The sequence below is a fragment of the Tinamus guttatus genome, unplaced genomic scaffold (assembly GCF_059628265.1).
Source record: "Tinamus guttatus ecotype Peru unplaced genomic scaffold, ASM5962826v1 Tinamus_guttatus_pri_ptg000051l, whole genome shotgun sequence".
In the NCBI taxonomy this organism is placed as follows: Eukaryota; Metazoa; Chordata; class Aves; order Tinamiformes; family Tinamidae; genus Tinamus; species Tinamus guttatus.
In genome coordinates this window covers 336,211-358,366 of record NW_028288585.1, presented here as the reverse complement: position 1 = coordinate 358,366, position 22,156 = coordinate 336,211, and positions in this window count along the sequence as shown.

Below are 22,156 nucleotides of genomic sequence, written 5' to 3'. Positions count from 1 at the left end.
TATATCATTTCTATACATAAGTAATTATATAGGCATGGACATCACTCTTGTACATTTTAGCTATCGGTTCTCTCCGAAAATGCGCAATGGGTTGGTCAGAACCGTATAATTTACTTGGAGACCCTAAAATGGGACCACACATTAGGCATCAACATGCATTATGTTTGACCTGGTAAGCCCTTTATCTGATTAGGTATAGCTTAGATATGTGTTTCAAGGGTATAATTATGGCTGTGATGATCAAGATAATGTTTCAACAACGCATTTCCATTCCTAAAGAACTTGAGATAAGCATTTTTTTTTTTTATTTCCATAGTAAATGCTTCTAGAAAAAGTGAACAGACTAAATAATTTCTAACAGCTTCATTTTTTTTTCCAGGGGAATCTTGAAAATTGCCTTCAAAAATCACCCACATCTATTCAGTATGCACACATTACTTGAATGTCAATTTATTGCTGCATTAGCAATGGAAAGATGCTTTTTTTTCAAGAGAAATTTATTCAGCTGAACAAACTCTGAAAAACTTTTGCCTTGTCTTTGCTGCATTATGGATTTATTTTCTGAAAAGGTGTGAGTGATCCGCTGCTTCTGAATCCCTGCTGACACAATTATTTGCAGAGAATTAGACTTTGATGGCTCCTTTCCTTACAGCATGAAGGTTAGGGACTCGCTCACTTCACACAGAGAAAGGGAAGGACCCAAGAGTCCCAGGAAATATTCAGACAGATTCAGAGTGGGGCGCAGAATAGCAGAAACCAGTGGCCTGCTGAAATCTCTCCCCAGCACTTGCCCTTTGAGCAAACCACTCAAAGTGGCTGCTCCGGGAACGACATCTGAGAAGTCAGGAGGAGATGGCAGTGCAACCTTAACTGCAAAGATAGTGATTTATCTAGCATCCTTCCCAACAATCACATTGATATGCGACTCTGTTCTGACCTTTATTAGATCTTTTTTTTTTTTTGGAAGATTATAATGCTTGAAAGTAGACAAAAGAAGCTTAGAGTGATGTGGATATGAAGAGAATTGAGGAAGGGAGGAGAAAGAGAACAAGGAACATTAGCATTCTTATTCTTAGATGTAAAAAAAAATTAATTAAGTTTCTCCCCAAATTTTAGGAATAAAATCAGATTGTTCCTAGATTTTTTTAAAGTAGTTTAGGTGGTCTGCTATTTCTGAGCTGGTCAGTCCACTATTACTAGTAGGCTTCACATCAGGTCTTTATATTACCAATGGTTTAGGGATAGTTGAAATGTATTTACACTGTGAGGTCAACTTAATGTCAGCTTCTCTCTGTAGGGATCTTGCAGGCACCAAGTGTCATCTTTCAGCCTTACTGAAACCTGACTGCCTCTGTGTAGAGGTATGGGGGCAAAAGATGAAGCTCAATATTAAAAAGAAATGCCAAATGTTTATTATATCCACTGATATTGGTGCAAGACAAGTACCAGATCTTGACTAACAACCTGATATTTACCATTTAAAGAAGTTGTAGAAATAAACACCATAACCCCATTTATGTTTGTTCTACAGAATGATTGCTTTTATTTCCGTTCATTTAGTGGCAGAAAGGTTCTAAACTGAGATTTTTATTTCTCAAAAGAAAACTGCTAGCCATCTTACCTGCAATCTTACTTTCTATGAACAGATCTATATTATAACGTAGGTCAGGGTAAAAACAAACAAACAAGCAACAACAAAAACACCCCTAAATTTAATATATTAATAAACTCCATACTTCTTCTGGAAGAAGAAACATACATACCAGTTTCTAACAATTTCACTTATGGTGATTTTTTTAGTGGAAAACAAATAAGTGCGGTTAGTTTCAGATACTGTTTCACCAAGCTACTACAGTATTTTGGTGAAAACACTTGAATATGAATTTTTGAGGACTATGTTTTCCTCTTCATGGCTTCTAACAGATTTGTCACAGGTTCACAGAAAACTTTTAAGATCCACCAGCAGAATTTCGTTGAATAATTTTTTGTCTTCTTTTTTTCATTTTTAAACAACTTAGATCATTTGTTATTACTTTCTATAGAAAAGCTGTGAAAAGGGTATTCTGCATAAGCAAAAAAGCCATAAAATATTCCCAGTACTAGGTTATTTCTAAATGCCTTTGAAGAACTGTGGAAAAAAAAATACCAGGAAAAAACTTAATCTATATTTGCTTGGTACCCAATAACTAATGCAAGGTTAGAGCCTTAATCCTACTGTAACCATCCCATTACAGAGCTGTTCATGTCATAGATTCCACAATATTTCCCACTTTTGCTGATCAGGGTTGCTTTTTAGTAGCTGACATTTTTCCTGCCATGAGGCCTGGAGGGAATCTCTGGCAAGTACTAGACATAATTTCTTTAGAGAAGGGGACTAATTCCATTGAAAAATATATATAAAATCAAACTATCCCTTACAATGAGTCCCAATCTTCTGCTTTTAGTAAAGTTTTAGTTTTCCTTCATAAAAAGTTAATAAGATAGGATGTGCTTTAGATAATCATACACTTTAGATATTTTAATATGTATATCTTCTCATATCTTAGTAGCAGAATATAGTGCCCTTTTGTCAAGCTAAATGAAATGCCACCTCTTGAAATAATTGGAAATTTTGATATTGATTTCAGAAGAATGACGAATTTCCATATTGAGTAGTTCTTTATTCTAAATATATTGAAACAAATCATGAGTTAGGGGACTATTATCATAAATTAAGAATACCACAGTCCAGTTGTTATTAATTATTAGCACAGGAGCTTGTAAGAAAGTAGAATTAATTATGGCCCTAAATAGCAGTATGCAGTAGGCATTCAAAATGCAGGGGAAAACAGTAAAATAAACTGTGTGCTTAGACTGCTCAAGACTAACAGCTGATATTTTCTGAATATCCAGGAAAAAAAGAAAAAGATATAAATTGCAAATTGGAGTAATGCATTCTAGATGATTGGTTGGAAAGGAAAATACAAATCCAGCATGTAATTTTCTGCCATACATGGCAAGACTGCTGGAGTCCTATCCTCACACAAGGACTCCCAGATGTTTGCACATTTTATACCTGGAAGAAGGTGCTGTGTTGGACCATCCAACTGGTGGTGGCCAGTTTTTCTGACTTTTTCAGCAGAAAAAAAGTCAGAGAACAACAAAATACCTTTCTGGGAAGAGGTGAGATTGGAAGAGGTAAGTCTGCTCTCCTACTTGCTCTTCTTGGGTGCCTCTGTGCCTTCATTCAGAGCTAGCCTGGCAGCTGGAACTAAATCAAGGGAAGCATAGAAAGCACAGAGGAGCAGCCAGCTCCAAGCCAGCTGCTTTTTATGTGGAAAAGAGAGTTCTCCTTTGCAAACTGGGTAGATGGGCGAATGGGCTGAGTCCACAGGAGCTGTACATACATACTGAGACATAGCATAAATCCGATTTAAAAGTTTTGCAATGCAAAATAGGGATCAAAAAAAATCACAGCTCTACACTTCAAGCAAGCTCACATTCAAAATCAAAATTACACTTCTCACAGGAAGGGAACTCTGAAATTGCAGACATCTTTATCCAGCACCAAGGAATCCCTCTGACAGCCCCTCACAGTCACTGCCACAGAAGAGGGGTCTGTTTGGAATGTGGGATCTGGGGAATATACAACGTTCCCTCCTGATGTAGGTTGCCTGGGATTTGCAGGGTGTTCTAATTGATTATACTTGGTAGACTTTTTAAATAAATAAGCAACACATTTTTAAGAGGAGAAATAAATGGTATATGTGCATTATATATATATATAATATGTATATATACATATGTGTACATGAGATACCAAAGAATCATTACATGCAAAAAACAGTGCAAAGGGACAGAGCCGTGGACAGAAGGCGTGAGGAAATGATGCCCTTGCTCTCAGCACCGTTTCACCAAAGGCCTTGTTGAAGACACTCTGCCAACGCACCATCTCTCCCACCGTCTCTCTCCCCAGGGCAGGTTTTCAGCACATTGGCAATGGGCAAAACCCGTGGTTCCCGGTGTCTGTTGAAACACAGCGGCTCTTTGCTTTCCCTCGCTGCTGTTGCAGAAGGAAAGGGAAAACATATCTGTCACCTCCTGAGGCACAGCCAGCTGCTGAAACAAGCCAAGTCCGCTCCTGCATCCCAGCATGACGTGATCCATCATGAACAAGTCCAGACCATGGCACTGCCTCTTTCCTAGGGTCAAAGTAGAGAATATATCCATCCCACTGCTCCCTGGTCACTGCCCTGAGCTCCTCAGCAATGAAATTAGGGACATGGTTTAGCAGGCATGTTGTTGAAGGGTTTGCAGTTGGACTCGATTTTGAAGGTCTTTTCCAACCATAATGATTTTATGACTCTATGAAATGCCTTTTTTTTCTAAAGCTGGAAGTAGGTGGAAAGGAGAAGAAGGGAGGAGGAGGAGCATGGGTTTCTGTAAAAACCTTTCCTTTCTTCGTGCTTGGAATTAATAGATCTCTGTAGTGTCCTTTATAGAAGGAGGTTGGCTCTGCTTCCAATGTGCTGCTCTGCAGAGGCACTTTTCTGACTAGGTGTTTGGGGTCAGTTGCTAGCAAGTCCATGTGTTTTGGGGAAGAGACATGGATACTTGGGAAGAGGAAGTTGCATCGCACTCGATAAACAGATCTATTAGGAGTATCTAAATACTATTTTTCAGGGGTTGGTAGTTGCTTAGTGCAGAAAAGCTGTGGTGATCTGCTGCCAAATTTGGCATCAGCAGGGATTTGGACTGCAATCACTGATAGAAAGTTACTCTGCTCTTAAAAATAAACTTGGCAACAGACCCAAGAAAGTTTACCATCATTAATGCAGAAGAAAAGATGAGTAAAAATATGAGAAAATATCAGAAATGAATACAGCATATGCACTAAGATTAACAAGGAAGTCTAAGATAAATTACAGTGTTGCTCCATGGTAACCTGTTATTTCATGTCTTAGATTTTCATATGAGAGATAAGTAGGGTTTTTATGTTTTTGTCTAACTTGGAAACAGTCTCGGAACATTTTAAATGGAATACTCTTTTACTTGCAATTTAGTTTTGCTCGTCTCTCACACCTAAGTGAGAGTGAATTTATTCTTTGATTTAATAGTTATGAAAGATCACTCATGACGCAGGAGAAACTATGCAGATATTTCTCCTGTGCCCTTTAAAACCTGTTCAGTTAATACCTACTAAAAGCAGAAGAAAAACATATGAATTGGTCAAAAAGTTTTGAATGTCTTAGCTGATTTTGATTAGCCTTTCAATAGATAACTAACTAATTAGCTTGTTTTTTCATCAGAAAGTATCTTCTTTAGATTTGATGTTTTGTTGTTGTTGTTTATGGGGTGAATGAGGCTTCAGTTTGAAGAGCTACTACATTTTTCCTTCAGGCCTGTGTCTCATGTCAAAATATCTATAAGAAATAGCCAAGAGCACCAAACAGTTATGCAGCTGGCCGGACCCAGAGAGTGATGGTGAATGGAGTTAAAACCAGCTCGTGACAGGTCATGAGTGGTGTTCCCCATGGGTCAGTGTTGGGGCTGGTCCTCTTTAAAATCTTTATTGATGATGTGGATGAGAAGATTGAGTGCAGCCTCAGCAATTTGCAGATGACACCAAGCTGGGAGGAAGAGTTGATCTGCTTGAGGGTAGGAAAGCTCCACAGAGGGATCTGAACAGGCTGGATCGATGGGCTGAGGCCAACTGCATGAGGTTCAAGAAGCACAAGTGCTGGGTCCTGCACTTCAGTCACAACTGCCCCATGCAGCGCTACAGACTTGGGGCAGAGTGGCTGGGGAGCTGTGCGGCAGAAAAGGTCTGGGGGTGCTGGCTGACAGGCGGCTGAACATGAGCCAGCAGTGTGCCCGGGTGGCCAAGAAGGCCAACAGCCTCCAGGCTTGTATCAGGAACAGCATAACTAGCAGGACCAGGGAAGTGATAGTTCCCCTCGCTGTTATTCAGTAGCTGGTGAGGCTGCACCTCAAATACTGCGTTCAGTTTTGGGCCCCTTACTACAAGAAAGACACGGAGACGCTGGAGCGTGTCCAAAGAAGGGCAGTGAAGCTGGTGAAGGGGCTGGAGCACAGACCTTAGGAGGTGCAGCTGAGGGAGCTGGGGGTTGTTTAGTATGGAGAAGAGGAAGCTCAGGGAGATTTTATCACTCTCTACAACTACATGAAAGAAGGTTGCATTGAGGCAGGGGTCATTCTCTTCTCCAAAATAACTACCCATAGAACAAGAGGAAATGGCCTCAAGTTGTGCCAGGGAAGGTTCAGGTTAGATATTAGGAAGAATTTCTACACGGAAGGAGTGGTGAAGCATTGGAACAGACTGCCCAGGGAAGTGATGGAGTCACCATCCCTGGCAGTGTTCAAGAAACATGTAGATGAGGCACTTAGGGACATGGTTTAGTAGGCATGGTGTTGAAGGGTTTACGGTTGGACTTCATGATCTCAAAGGTCGTTTCCAACCATAATGATTCTATGACTCTATGATTCACTCCTCATGCAAGCAACCCCTAAGGTGCTGAGAACAGCTGCCTGTACTGCCTGAAGACATGATCTTAAAAGACATGATATTAGTATCAACCTCTCCTTCTTACTCAAGGTACAGGAGCTTCCAGAAGTGGCCTTTTGAGCACTGTTTAAAAAAAAAAAAAAAAAAAAAGAAAGCCCTCATAATAAAACTAATCACAAGGATATGTTCTGATATGGGGAGATCCTTGTAATTTTAGGACTCTATTGCACTGTTAAAGCTCAGTCACCTTGCAGGTGTATCAGGTCATTAATGAGCCATTTCGTGGCATGGAAAAGCAGACTTGGTTTTTTTGTTTGTTTGTTTAGTTTTTATTTTCACAATTGGATAAGTGGCTGCTACTTGAAGATCAGTATCTTCACATCGCTCATATTTCCAAATCCTATTTGAAAATCAGATACAATAATGGACATAATTAGATAAAGCAGATTACTTAAAATAGCATGATGCTAATTCGCCAATTAGTTATGTCTTTAAATCACTGCATGAGATGGTGGCTATTACCAGTGAGTTGCTTACAAATCTTACTGGAAAATGGTTTTCATGAAGGGTAATTACCTGCTAGAGCAAATGTGTTAAAGTCCTTCTACCATTAAAATATTTTAAATAAGTCGACAATGCTCATAATTCCATCAAATTCAGTGGTAGTACATGCACGTGTTATTCCAAATAGATCACATAATTCACTAAAATCAGCTGGGAAAAAAAAGCGTTGTATTCTAATCTCAGTAGTGGAAGTTTTTGCTTATTAGAACATTTTCTTTAAAAAAAACTTTACCATTTTTCTTTAAAAATTCAGTCTCATGAATGTGTGTTACCTACCAGAGCTGAAGAATGTGAAGAGGATTTCCCTTTTGTGTTTGGAAAATCAGCAAGTGGTGGATGATACTAATGACTATTAGAGAAATCAATTCTGAAGTAGATGCTATTATACGTTTTGCGACAGTTACCTGAGTGTTGTTCTATCTTGTTATTACCTAACAGAGTCTCATTTTTGTCAAAAACACAACCTTTATTATTTTGATTACAGTTGATAATCAAACCACTAGCAGAACATGTTTTCATTAAAATAATGTAGCTCCCTAAATGTGTTGTGAAGTCTTGCCTGTTTCACTGAAATTTCCTTTTTATGAGAAAAAAATGGGATGAAAGGTTTTGGCAATGTCAAAATAGCTCATTTTGACATCTTTAAATGAAAGACTTATGCTTTCCTTTTGGAAATGGCTTTTTACTTTGATTTCTGTGTTTCATATAGACAAATGTGAGATGTGTAAAAAATCTAAATGGGAAAAATTGATCCATCTGAAACCAGATTTTTTTTTCTTTAATTTGCAGAACACTTGAGTACTGAAGTTTTTCTTGAACTGTGATAGAAATGTTCCTATAAAATTCTGGAAATGTTTTCATTCTCAGTATAGTTCTAGTTTTGCTTTAAGTTACGAAACAGTGTTGTTATGAGAGTTAAAGGTCAAATGGTCTGTAATAACTATCCTTACATATATCTACTCTGAAAGTGTGAACAGACATGAAAGCTTTAAGAGAAGCAGTTGTCCAAGCACTTTACGGGGTGTTAATTGGAAATGGAGAGACAAGCACTTATCTCACATAACTCCATTTTGCAAATTTTTGAAGAGCAGAGCTAAGACAGAGGAACCACCTCCTCTAGTCATTTCCTGGAAGCAAGCAGCCTCCACTCTTCCATGAGGGGAGATTTTCTTTTGGGGAAAAGGTAAATGAACACTTTGAAACCTGAGGAAAGCACAACTTTGCTTTTCCCATCCAAGATATCCCACAAACCATGCGACGGTCCTTGTCTTGTGCCGAAGGAGGTTCAGCCATCTCAGAATAACACAAGTTTCGCTCTTGAGACAGCAAAGAAACAGCAACAGAAAGAGGTGACATTTAATACTGCCATTCTGAAAACTGGAGGCAGAAGAAACAAATGTCTTAAGATTTGAGATGAAAGAATGACACTTTCTAGAGATCACAAAGGCACTACTAACCCAGCACAGTCCAGCACAAACCGTGGACAATTCCATGAGTAAATGGGGTGTTGATGCTCTTCCTTGCCACTGGGATTTTGTTTAGACCTACATGTAAAACCAGCAGGGAATAGCCCTATATGCGACATACAAAAACGGGAAACCAACCTGCCTGCTTCCCACATGTTTAAAAGTTGGCAGCCTGTGTTTTCTCTGCTTCAGCAGTAGTGTTTTCAGAGTAAAAAGCAGATACTCAGAACTTGCTGAAAATCCATAAAATCCCACTGGGATGTGGGATAAATGCAGCGATGGCTTGAAATTATGGTTCTGTCCTCAGAATAGCATAGCTTCAGGCAGAGTATCAGCTTACCAATGGAAAAACAGAATGATTTAAAATGTGTTATAAAGAACAACATATTTAAACAAATACAGATAATTTCTAAGTTTTCCTTGGTTTCTGTTCATTTTGAAGCATATGGCAAATTTTCTTCCTTTCACTTTTTTCCCCAATAACCTAGCTAAGTAAACATGCTTTTGACAGTGTTTATATTATAATAATATAAGCAGACAAGCTCTTGCATCAATAATCTAAGCAACCTTTGTAAAACACTAAAACACTACAGAACAAGTGAAATAGATGTCTTTTTTTTTTTTTACTTTTTTTTTGTTGAGTGGAATTTATACTAGTTGGGTGGTGTAGTTAAATTCCACTAGTTTGAGAGTTTCATAGTAAAGGATATTTGAAGAACAAGTAGCAAACTTCTGTAGGAGTTGCTGATTATAGCAGTGCTGCTACGTCACAGCAGAGCTATAACAACACTCTGGTATTGGACATATTTCCCACACAGCACTTAAATGCAGTTGAATTCCAGTTTCAGTAATCCTTCCCCAGCATCAAGGATGACTGGAGCAAAGGCAGGGAGCAGCTACAAACCACATCTAAATACAACTCATTCCATCACTGGTTTTTAATACTGTCCAGTTTTATCAGAACAATACCAACCTGCAGTAAGGGTGAATTTACTGACTAGATGTAAAGCAAGATCTTCAGAATGAAAAGCTGGGGTAATATCCAATTGGATTGACAGGTTTGTGCACAGGAATCTCTAAAATTGCCCCTCTCTCATAATATAATTATTAGCGCAGGTAAGAACGCCAATAACCTCAGCTAGGTTAGTGGAGGAAAAATAAACATTGGAACCAGTTAGAACCAGTATTGTTCCAACCAATGGTGGCAGTAAATGTGCATATTTCCACCTGGCTGAATGGTTAGAGGCGCTAGATGTCCAGTAGTTCCCACTGAAATATTAAAAATTACCATTACTTGCTATTGGTAATGGTTTGGATTTTGCATATAACTTTAGGCAAGGAGAGCAGAAGACAGCGAGTCTCTGCATCGCCTCTCTGACTGACAGTGGGACTTGCGCACATATCAGCTAGCTGCTCATAGCCTTTCAAGCCTTATATTAAACTAGTCAATAAGCAGATAAATTGCTTTGGTAGAAGAGTGAAAGGAACATCAGCACTAAGTGAACGAGAGGAGTATCCTTCATGCTAATGCACACTCAGAGTATTGTAGATCATTGCCTTTCACAATAAAACAGCAGCATAACTTGGTTTCCCTAAGCATTTAATCCACTCATGCTATTTCTGCTTGTATGTTTAAATTAGTTTCTTCTTTTTTTTTTTAACCGGTGCTCTAATGCTTCATGTTTTTTTTTAAGTCATTTTAATTTTTAAGGTGTTTTAAAATTATCTGCAGGGTAACTAAGCTGGATTCGGGTTGGTTGTATATAATAACCCATTTGCCAGTATGGTGAAGCAATATAACATGCTACAAAATGTTCCATTAGAAACACACACTTGGTACAAGAGCATTTAATTGATTTACCCTTGTGGTTTGAATTTTTTATCCTTAGCCACGCGTTAAAAGAGATCCATTTTGCACAGTGGCAAACAGAACAGAAATCTCCCTTGCTAAGCAGCCTCCGATGGTGTCTGAGTTCTCCCAACTGGGAGCCAGTTTCGCGCCATCTGTGGCAACCGGTGGAGGTGACAAGCAAACTGCACTGCTTTCTAATATTCATGAAGAGCCGACATGCTTGACCACGGGCTTCTAAACCATCAAAGGCAGCACAGCACCAGCCTTCGAAAAGTTGAGGAGACTATCATTATAACACCATTATCAAGTAAAATATTACTACTCTGATTTTTGAGTTTGGAAACTGAGGCTTAGACATGTCATGTAACTTCCCCAGATTTACTCAGGAAGACTCTTGGCTAAGCTGATAAGAGAATATTGACTTACTGCCAAACAAATGCATTTTCTGTAGTGTCCTCCTCTGTAGTATCCTCCATACACTGCACATTCAAGATAAATCAGCAAGAGTTAAATTAGAAAACAATCTTCTGACAGTTCTCCATAATGTTTTCCCTTTTCTCACCCAAGAATTAGTTTTTCTTGCTACTTCACTCCATAAAAGTACTTTCACTCTAAAGCTGAGGTCCTAGGACAAAACTGGCTAAGGCTTTTAGTTCCTTTTATATGCTGTCCCCAGCTAGCTTAGGAAAGAGGAGAGGTTTCCTATTGGAGGTCTTCCCTGCAATGCATTATACTGCTTAGAGAAATATGGAGCGATGAATTAAAAAAGTTAAAATTAAAAGAGGTTTCATAAAAATCATGACTGCACTTCTCTGAATGCTAAATAACTAGCTCAAAGACATGCGTTCCCAATAAAACTAAATGAGGCTTACGGTCCCAGTAGAAAAAAAATATTTAAAATGTTGTAAAACCTACACCATAAATTGTTAATAAATATATTGCAGAGGAAATCTTTTCTCCAGCAAATATTTATATTGATGCTGCTGCCTGATAAACCCGATGATCTTATATTGGAGTAAAATACCTGGTTGAATCCTGTTGTGCTCTGCAAGCCTTTAAAAAGGGACATCGTCTAAAATGAGCACCACATTACCATGTCCCCTACCTGAGGTTTTCTGAAACTGTCAGGCAGAATCCTGACCTTAGTAAATACCAAAGGGCATCAGGATAATTGCTGAATGCTGTTCACAAAATTTCCCAAAATCTGAGGGCTGGAGAGGGTGCTTCTAATCATGCGCCCTTCCTGATATTTCCTGAAGGTGTCATCTTTGCTTTTCTGTGTGCTCGGGAAGCGCCTGCCCTCTGAGGGCTGCAGAGCCGCCAGCGGGAAGGAGAAGCAGCTCCTTGGGGCGCCCAGCGGCTCCAGAAGGACAGTTTAGGATCTCGTCCTTCATGCATCATCTGCTCCCGTTCCACTCACCCAGGATTCATCTGCTTCCTCCTGCAAAACACATTTCAAATAGTTTGTGACAGCATGTGTGATGAGGAAAGAATCAAGTGAAATATTCTACTTGCATTACACCATTTATTTTTATAATACTGACATGTGATATTGAAATTTTGTGTAGCTGGGAGTGAAAAAAATCCATGCCTCTAAGCAATTCTTCAAGATTAGAGGCCTAAGATGGCCAATATGAGCTGGCTGTGCATGTTCAAGAGTTGTCACAGGGTTACAGGCTGGTTTAGGAGGTGAAGAGCAGCCATGTTAACACTGCTTCTGCTGCCTTTAGTGGTTGCATCCGTGGATCATGGATCTCAAGACTGTTTGCATATACAGATATGCAATAATAATTGATATGGAGTTCTCTTATTTAAATCTCAAAAAAAAAAAAAAAAGCCATTCAATACCAGAAGCTCACTTAGACTGGCGAACTTTTCAGTATATAAAGTAATAAAGAAAAAACATTTAAAGATGGTACAGTGGGGTAGAACCCTACTTGCATCAGCCATGGAAGAGTATGTTTATTTTATGCAAAAAAAAACCCAAAAAATTCAATACATTGTTAAGCATTTTGCTTTTTCAAAGCTTTATAACACATCGTTGAAATAACTGCATCAGAAGCCAAGGAAAAACATAGCACGACAGAGCATTTCTCTCTTTGGAGAGAAACCACACGGAATACCTGTGCAGCTGTTTTGTCTTTGCAGTGTTGCTCCAAAGGCCAGTGCATATGTCTGATGACTGGGGTAAATAATACAATTATCCACAGTTTAAACATCAAAACCTAGTGGGAGAATATCTCCTACACGCTACTGGTATAAATGTGGTCTGGTAACCTGCATTTAAATAAACTCCAAATCATTGAGGCTGATCTTTGTTAGATCACTTTGGAGTATGAGGGCTACAGGCAATGTGGAGAGGACTACATGCAAACATTAAATTCGTAACTCAGAACAGCTTTCTTACCTACACATCACATGTCTTTTGTGAAATCTGTAAACCGCCAGTAACCGCCAGTTTCATTTTAAGTAACTGTGAGCATCTGATGGCATGCACTAGTGTGACAGCTGATCAGCACAGCCTGGAAAGCGTGTAGGATTTTGTGTTTCCACAGCCTAACACCAGCCAGAACGCCAGTGCTCTGTTGCCTTCCTCTCTGCTGCTTTTAAACAGTGTGCATGTGATGAATAAAACATTGCGGTAATCAGTTTGAGGAGACTTAGAGCCAGAATTTGGCTGGGAAAGAAAAAAAAAAAAAAGGCAAAAAGTCTGGAAATGTTCTCCGAAGGGAAGCAATTAAAACAATATAGAAAAGTTAGGTGTTACTGGATCTTGTATGAAGCAAACAGAGCAGCGGAGCCATGGTAACTGCTGCAACAGTTCATCTTTTCTGATGTAGCACAGCACTACTGATCTTGCACCTCCTTTATGCCTCTTTTTCCCCACTTCCTTCCTCTTCCTTCTTGAAATGAATCATCAGCAGTGGGCAGGTGAGGAGGAGCTGTCAATCCACAAGTCTCTGTGCGCTCAAGGGACATTCTTCTTGTCAATGATACCCTCCCCCCTGCTCGAAAACATGTTACTCCTGAGTTGCCTGAAGCCCAAAATTACAGGGCTGAGTGTTTCTCTTTGAAAGTTCAAGTCTCGCTTGCGATCATTGAATAGCCGGCACATCACTGCACCAAATTGCCAAATTTTTAAATAGAACATGCATGACTTCCTGAAAAAAATAGAAAATCTGTCAGAGAATAAATGCAAATCAGTCAAATATGTAAAAAGGTGTTTTTTTCATAATTCTTAAAGAGGCACTACCAAACAGTCAGAAAATACAAAACATGGCACTGGTCTTTCCTTATTCTTTCTCTTTTTAAGCAGAAGTGTGCTATATGAAAGTCTGGAATAACTAAAAATAATGAGAAATCTGGACCAGTACCTTAACCACCCGTATTTAAATGAATATTAATTGCACAAACTTCATTCAGCAGTTGCTCCTGCAAAGCTTAATCCTCTTATTATGCAATGACTTGTAACAGTTATTTAAAAGTTGCATTTAACTTATATTTAACTTCAATTAAATACAAAATTTAAGGTTCAATAACAAAATGGCACACCGAAAACACATAAAACACCTCAAAAAGAAAGAGAAAAGCAATGTAAGGACCATCTACCAGGGTTGCCGGCATAAACTTAAGATGTTCAGAAGATCCTAGCAATAACTTAAGATTTTGGCAATTCTTCCTGAGAGGTATTTGGCAGGGGGCGCAGGACGCCAGTGCCCCCTGGTGACTGCTGGGCCCAGAGCCGGTGCCGGTGCCACATGCGGCTCTGGACTGGGGGTCCAGTGCCAGGCTCCAGTGGGGAGATGCAGCGGGTCCGTGGAGAGCAGGGAATTGTGTGAGAGGAGGCAAGGGTACATGATGCAGCTCACCGCTCGTGGCTAGTGTGGTCCTTCATACCCCAATCCCTTCAGGAGGTCTCCCCAGCCAAAGGCAAGATGTGAAAGACTGTGAATATTATAGCAAAGAAGAAAAAAACAGAGTTTGCGGTTTCTTTGGTAGCTGGGAATAAGCCCCTACTGAACAACACGTGGGCTCTGAAGCAGAGTTCCTCTCTGGCAGCTATCGCAAGCATCACCACGGCTCCCCTCTCAGCCAGAAACGCACCCTATGCTCAACCAAAGTGGACAACAACAAACACAACAAGGGTTGTTACTTTCTGCGGCTCGTTTGCTTTAGCAGGGAACTGCATCACGAGTCTCAAATGCAGAAGATGAGCTCTGGAAACAGAGCGGGATTCTTATCGTTGTGATTTAAATATGGAAAGAGACAGTGAATGGAAAGAACAACTTCAATCATATATTTTACTTTAGAGCTGAATTGTACGTTTATGGCCCCAGACAATGTGTTCTGTGAAATGTTCCACAACACTCATCTCTGAGCTTTCAACCATTTCTCACTTCTGCTCCACTGAAAACTTCTGAGAAAAAGATTCGTTTTGCTATCAGTATCTAATACAAAGGAAGTACAGTAACAGTGAAAACCATTTTCAACTGAATTATGAAGGTAGTTGGTTGCCTTTATTTATCACCCAGAATTATCTTCTCAGCCATTGTTTCTCTTTGAACTGTGTAAGAGTTTTGGTTGCAGTACATAATCCCTGTTCTGTAGAAATCATTCTGCAACCACAGTTTTACAGTTCACCTTTTAGAAGATAATGGTTTAAATTTCTAGTTTCTCTCTTTATTGCAGCGATAAGATAGCTTCTTCCATAAAACAGTCTAGATAATATGTCATATCTCTCTTCAGCAGCTACTGCACACATGATATAGGAAACTCTCCTGCTACTGGTTTCTCATTAAAGTTAAGTGATAGGGATCCACATGGCAAGGTTAAGTTTCGACATTTTAAACCCTGCTGAAAGTTGCTAATAATATTGTTTAATTTTCATTCCAGGGATTTATGGCATCCTGAACTTGAGCTGTATTTTCCTCTGCTCCCCAGTTGGAAGCAATGAAGCTCCTTGCAGAGTACCAATCTTCAGGAAGAATAAGGCAAATAAGGGCAGAATTTGACTCCTGCTTAAGTTAAACAAATGGTTTTAATGTAAATGTCCTATTAACCAGAGGCAAAGGCAGATCGAGACTTTCAGAAAGGACTACGTCAATGTTCTAATAGGAAATTGCTAACAGAAACCTGATTGTCAAAGCACTCTTAAAATGGTCCATCATGCTGGGCATCTGAAATCACTACTCCAAATACCAGTTTTTGAAATGCTGCCGTTCTATTCAGGAGGTGAGGGGGAAAGATTTGTAACTAAGCCTCTCCACACAGAAAAATTCTGCTCAAAAATTGCAACCAAGTTCAAGCCACCTCATGGGGAAAAGAAAGAGATGAAAAGAGGATTTTCATGAGAGGAGAGATGCCTGGAGAAGGGCAGTACTGGCCTGCAGGACCCTGGCATCCACACTGTGGGCAGGACAGGCACTGAAATCTGTGCTGCTCCTCACAGCTACGTTCAGAGAAAACGTGGCACAGCGTCTCGCTCGGCTTGTTCTCCCGTCTCTGTGAAGTATCCTCCCGTTTTTTTGAGAATCAGAGGAGCTAATGCTTCAACCCACCACTACCCTTTCAACCCTGTGCCCCCTGCACCTATGGCTGGTGATATGGCAGCAGGGGCAGGATACCAGCAGCGATGGGTGCTTATATGTCCTTACAGTATTGACCAGGTCAAACTTATCAGAGGTTTTTTATTTCACGGAATAGGTCATGAAGTATTCATTGCCCTGGGTTACTTAGAACCGTCAAATAATTTAGGTTGAAAGGACCTTCTTGAGGTCAGCTACTCTAGCATACCCCAAACCCAGCTACTGCTGAGTTAAGCCAAGTTGCTTGGGGCCTGTTGGGTATTGGAAAACCCCAAAGTTGGAGATTTTGCAACCCCTCTGGACACCTGCACCAGTATCTGACCACTCTCCAGGTAAAAGGTTGGCTTTTTTGCCTTGTGTCCAAGTTTGTACATCTTGATTTTCATGGAAGTTCTCCTTTAGGAGATCTGGCCTCCAGTATTTGATTGTCCTGTCTCTAACCCCACAATGATATTAAAGATCCTTTTTGGCTCATATGCTTCCTTGCAGACAATGATGTATGTAGAAACATAATACAAGTTAGCGTCAGACACACAACACTCTTTTTCATCCTTCCTTTTAAATAAAATTGCTACTTCCAGCCTTCCTGGGAAGAGAGCTATAGATCACCCATTTAAGCTGTTCGGGGAAAAACAAAAACAACAAAAAACACAATTTGTTCTCTACAAATATCTTACTCCCCATTTTTATGACTCTTGTCTACCTGTTGTGGCAAACTTTGTCACCTTATTGTTGCTGTTTCACGGCCTCATTACAGCATCTGTACTCCTTTTAACTTTTTTTTCCTTTGTTTTTAATATTTTCCTGATGCAAATTTTTAAAATGCACACTTTAAGGCAAGATTTAAAAAAAGAGTGACTAAAGTTAAATTAGTAACTCTTTAGGTAGAAGCCTAAGCAATTCCTGTCTGATGCATTGTATTTCCAGCAGCTCCCATCGAATCTGATTACTCATCCAATAAAGCAGAAGCGTTAGAGAGCCCTACTGACCTTAGACATTTTCCCCTCTGCTTTTATGTTTTCCTAATGATGGGAATAAATCTCACTGAAGTTAACAGGAATGCAGTAGCAGAAAGGGAGAGCCCTAAGTATGTATTTCTTATTTGTCTTAGAAGGAATTTAAAATGCAAAAGCTTTCCCACAGGTAGTTGTTTTTAATATAGCAATGGATTTATACACTTTCAGAGCTGATAGTTGCTCCAACATTTTGTGCAACCCTGGTTATAAGCAGGTTGTTTGGGTACCTCAGAAGGCATCAAGATCTTCCTCAAATTCTCTGAGGATCATTGATGCTATCAAACTATTTGAACAGGCACAGAATTAAAAAGGCCACATATTTTTGTGGTTTTTAATGGAACTGACAGTATTTTTTATAAATTTTAAACTAGTGTGTTAGGTTCATGATTGCTCATCTAATGCAGAAACCATATTCCCTAAGGAAGAACAGTCCTCCAGGCTGTATGCAATACAGTCATCTAGTTTTGAGTCCAGTCTTTATGTTGAGAATAAAGCCTTGTCCAGTCTTTATGTTGCGAATAAGATGCAGCAGCATTTGCATGCAAGATGAACAGCTGATGACTACTGGGAACACTAAATCACTCTTCTATTTATAAGAGGGTTTAGACAGCGTGAAACTCCGTGTTTTAGCCCCTAAAATTTGCATCCCCACTCTGACAGCAGAAGCCAAGCTGCTATTTTAGGAATGAAGCCATCTCAATAACATACAAGGCATACAGGAGCCTGTGTATAGCAGTCACGGGTGCTAAGGCATGGAGCAAGCAGCCTGATGAAGGGGCCAGAGGCCAACCGAGCGCATCTTGGCCCATGTTCCTTGCTCAAGAGCCAGGCTGCCAGCAGCACCTATTCAACTGCCCTGTAGCTTGGTGGTCCCCATTGCCTCATGCCGCTCTGCTTCCCAGGAGGAACACCCAGGAAGCCTTCGCTCTGACCTACGAGCACCTGAAGTTGACTCTTCCCATTCCACTCTTCAGAGATTTTGTTAGATTCATTTGGGTTAGAGACCAAGCATGAGCATGTTTCCCTTATCTAGAGGCATTCAGAGTCAAGAGTTTTTCTGTGCGGGAGCATTTTATTTGCAATCCTTCTGATAACTGACCCTCTGCTACCTCTAAATATTTCATGCAAAATAGTCATGTTGAGGAGAAAGGAATGAGATGCCCAGTAAGACTGTTATGATACTCACAGCTGTATTTTCTTACAGAGTAAGAAGAGCCTCGTGATGAAGATACTCTTGAGGATCTGAGAAATGCAAGGTCTGGGTAGAGCTCTTAATCCTGATCTCCCACATCTTTGATAGCTGCTCTTGCTCTTAAGTTTTCCCTTAAAAGAGGAAGGTGCAAGAGAAAGACCTAATATTGCTTCTTAGCTTAGTTCAACAGAAATCAATCATACCATGTTAGACATTTTGTTGATCAATCTCTCAGGCCAAGTATGCGGAGAAAGGCGTAGTCTGTGCAAACAAACAGCATAAATACAAATTACTGTCCAGCTGGCTCAGCTGTAGACTGATGAGCTTCTAGGTACTTTCAGAAGAAAAATTTTAGACCATTCTGAAATATTTATGTCAAAAAAAAAATCTTAAAGATTAGACCACAGCAATGTAGGAATTCTCAGAACTACAGCTCCTACAGTTCAAATGGAAGAAATCCAAGGAGAGAGGGAAGGAGTTTGCCAAAAGTTCTATTTTTATTGAAAAATGGAGGTCACTATACTCCAGGTCATAAAGGTCATGATAAGGTATATCAAAATATCATAAACTGTCTTCTTCCAGTTACAGACAAACATATCCAGATGACCTATCACATAAATTAAGACTATGTATTGTTGCTTCTTAACAACGTCTAAACAAACGCACTGCAGCATCTGCATCTTTCATAACTCAAAGTTCAAGCTGGGTTTCTGCAGAATATTCTTCCATGCCCAAAGAAACCAAACCCAAATCCAAAGCAGAAATCTTTATTTGTCTCATACATTGCAAACCCCACAGAAGAATGTCTTCCTCCAAAATGCCCAAGTGTCCATCACTAAGATCCAAAGATTTAAGATCCAAAGATTTCTGTCCTATTTCAAGTTTGATATTAATTTTAATTTGGTGATTTTTTTTTCTTGGGATTTTTTTTTTTTATTTCGGGTTGAGTCTGTTTTATCTACAGATCTGTCAATATTTTGACCTTACTAGATTTCCAGTAGGCCTACTCCAGGTTGTTACTATGCCTGCTGGAAGGAATTGACTACTTGCACGCTAGCCAAGTTGCATTCTTCTCCTTGATAATAAGTGTTTTTGAAGAAAATATCCTACAGTTCTACATTTCACTTTCTTACTTAGAGACTGTATTTGGCTACAAAAGGCTGTACTAAACACTACTGCTTTCAAGTGACATGTTTACCTGAAAACTGGTATGTAGTTAGGGGAATATAATTTAGAAAAGTCTAAATATTTTGAGAAGTGAAACTTTTTAATTCAAAAATAATATTTTAGATTCTATTATATTTAAGGACTTGTATGGCAAACTGCTTTGCTGTTCACAGCACAGAGTCATGTCTTTCCTTCAAAATGGAGTAATTGCTTTGGTGTCACTACATTGCAGAGTGGAAAGGTCTGTGGAACAGATTTCACTGCCGTGGCAGAGTTGCCACCATTAAAGACATATGTTCTTGTTCTGGCACAAGATTGTTTGCTCAGATAGCTGAATCACAGAATAAGGACACTTTGAATGCAGGAAAGAAAAGTACTACAAAATAATAGAGGGGTAAAAAAGGGATAAAATACAGTAAAAGTGAAGAACAGGAGAACAGAATTATGGAGATGCAGCATTGGAGGCTGAACATGATGGAAGGGACAACCATGCCTTATTAACAGCGAGTACTGTTTAGATATTTAGTTAAATAGGAATTAATAGAAGCAATTCATTCCCTTATCAATGAAGAATATCTGATAAGAGTAAGAGGAAATACTAGATGTCAGGAGGCAAAATGAACATTTTGCATGGAAAGCAAGGCCAGGAACTGCTGCCCCAAGCTTGGCGTGGAAAGGGCAGGAGGCTGAATAGTCCTACTAAGCAGGGCTGGTACAGTCCAAGTCAAAGGGGCAGAGTACAGGGCTCTCTGCAGACAGTTGGAAACTAGTCGTGGTGTTTACCCATGTTCTAAACCAGCCAGAGCCATTTTGGGCATACTTCCAGCCAAGAGGGAAAAGGGAAGAGGTACTGAGAGAGGGAGCCATTCGCTTCCTGTGCTTGGATTAAAAGGTGGCCTGAGCTTGTTAGTAACCCTGAGTGCTTACCAATGACAGCTACAGCCTACTTGAAGGGAAAGCCTCATCTCAGTAGAGCTCTTTGTGGAGACAAGGCTTACTCAGAATTATCAACGTTGTCTAACATCAAGGTCAATACCTGAAGGGATGTTGAAACTGAGTTTCTTGTGGAAGTGCTCCCTCCAGGCCGATGCTGAGGGCTTTCCCGATGGAGGCACAGGGAAGGTCAGGCAGTGCTTTTCTGTGTACACAATGCCTCATGCTACTGATAGTCTTGATTCCTTCGTTTCTATGAAAAGAACATGGCAGAAAAATACCCCAACGTGATAAACTCGGAGTCCTGTTAGAGCTGCTATGGTATTGCACGCACTGGCTAGACAGCTTGTAATATGCATCCTGCCATGCTCTTCACCTCGTTTGCCATTTTGCTGGTGTTTTATTATGCAATAATGATGACTCATTTGGGGTTTCCTGGAGATGCAAGTCATATATCACAAGGCCACACAACAGTTGCACATACCAAATGAATTGTTCCTAACACCTAAGTGATTTGAAAACTTATTCCTGACTGTCGTGTACTCAGCTTCCTCTATATAATTAGATGGAAAGGTCAAAATCTTACAGAGAGATGCAAAACTAGAGTGTATGTGATATCTCACAGTATTATGTAACACAAAAATAGCTTATTCACAAGGAACTTAAATGAACTCAAAACATGATACCATGGTAAACTGACCTTTGCAAATCATAGTTACCAAGGCCCTCCAGTGAGCACTTCAGCTGCCTTTCTGGGTAAAACAGCTACTACACGTATGTGATTTGTACTAGTCCTTTTTCTTTCTTTCTTTTTTTTTTATTTTTTCATAGCACTATGTCTTACAATGTTCAATTTATGCTAGCAACACCTCCAAAAATGAGTTGCTCCTACGCTCAGTGACAGATATGAAACTGAGGCACAAAGAGATTTTTTAAACCCACGTTTGGGCACTAAATGATGCAGGCAGCACACAGCAGACTTTGAGTAACTGATTAAGTATCCAACTGTGACTTCTGGCAACTACACACACAGGTAAACTTGACTCGAGTGGGACGGATTCTAGCTCATATCTGGTGGAGCTGCATGGGCTGAGACTGTGTGAATTCTGGCTACATCCTTTCAGCTCAACCATTTTTTTTTTCTTAACAGTTTAACAAGGTTTCTCTTCCATTAATGTAGTAAGCTGCAGTCAGTCCTGCATTACAATCACATCAGTGCTTTTGTGTATTACTGTTAAGTACCTTAATAAGAATAAATACTTTAAGTGCAAATTTAGCCTTTATGAAGGCCTGCTTTAACTGCTATTACTCCTAACCCCAATATTTCAGTTAGCAAATGTCCTTAAAAGAGAACTTTGCATATTGTTGTAGAAACATATTCTATTATCAATACCGAATGAGGGAATATCAGTACTACTTAAATAATTTCCTTTCTCTTGTTCAAGTGGAAATCAACAACCTCTGACTTCAGACAACATAATCCCAAGTATTGGAAAGAAAACCTTGAAAATCCTAAACGTATGCAACATTTTGTAACAGTCCAGTAAAATAAAAAGTTAGATATATCATCTGGTCCTTCCATAAATTAAAATATGCAACATTTAATGCATACATTTGAAATAATGCAACATGATCTTAAAATGTGATGCGTGATTTTAGGAAGGGAATGTTGTTGCCGTTAGCAGTAAGTGCATCAGTGGCTGCCCCCTCATTGCGCCCGCTGTAGCCCTCTCACTTGGTACCTGCAAGGGGGTTGTCCTGCACCCGCAGGCACCTCCGAGTCCAGATTCCTTGGAAAGTTCTTGCCTTGGTCATTACATGAAGTGGATCCTGTTACTGACACCTGAACCCAGGACGATGCCGCGCTTTGAGGACA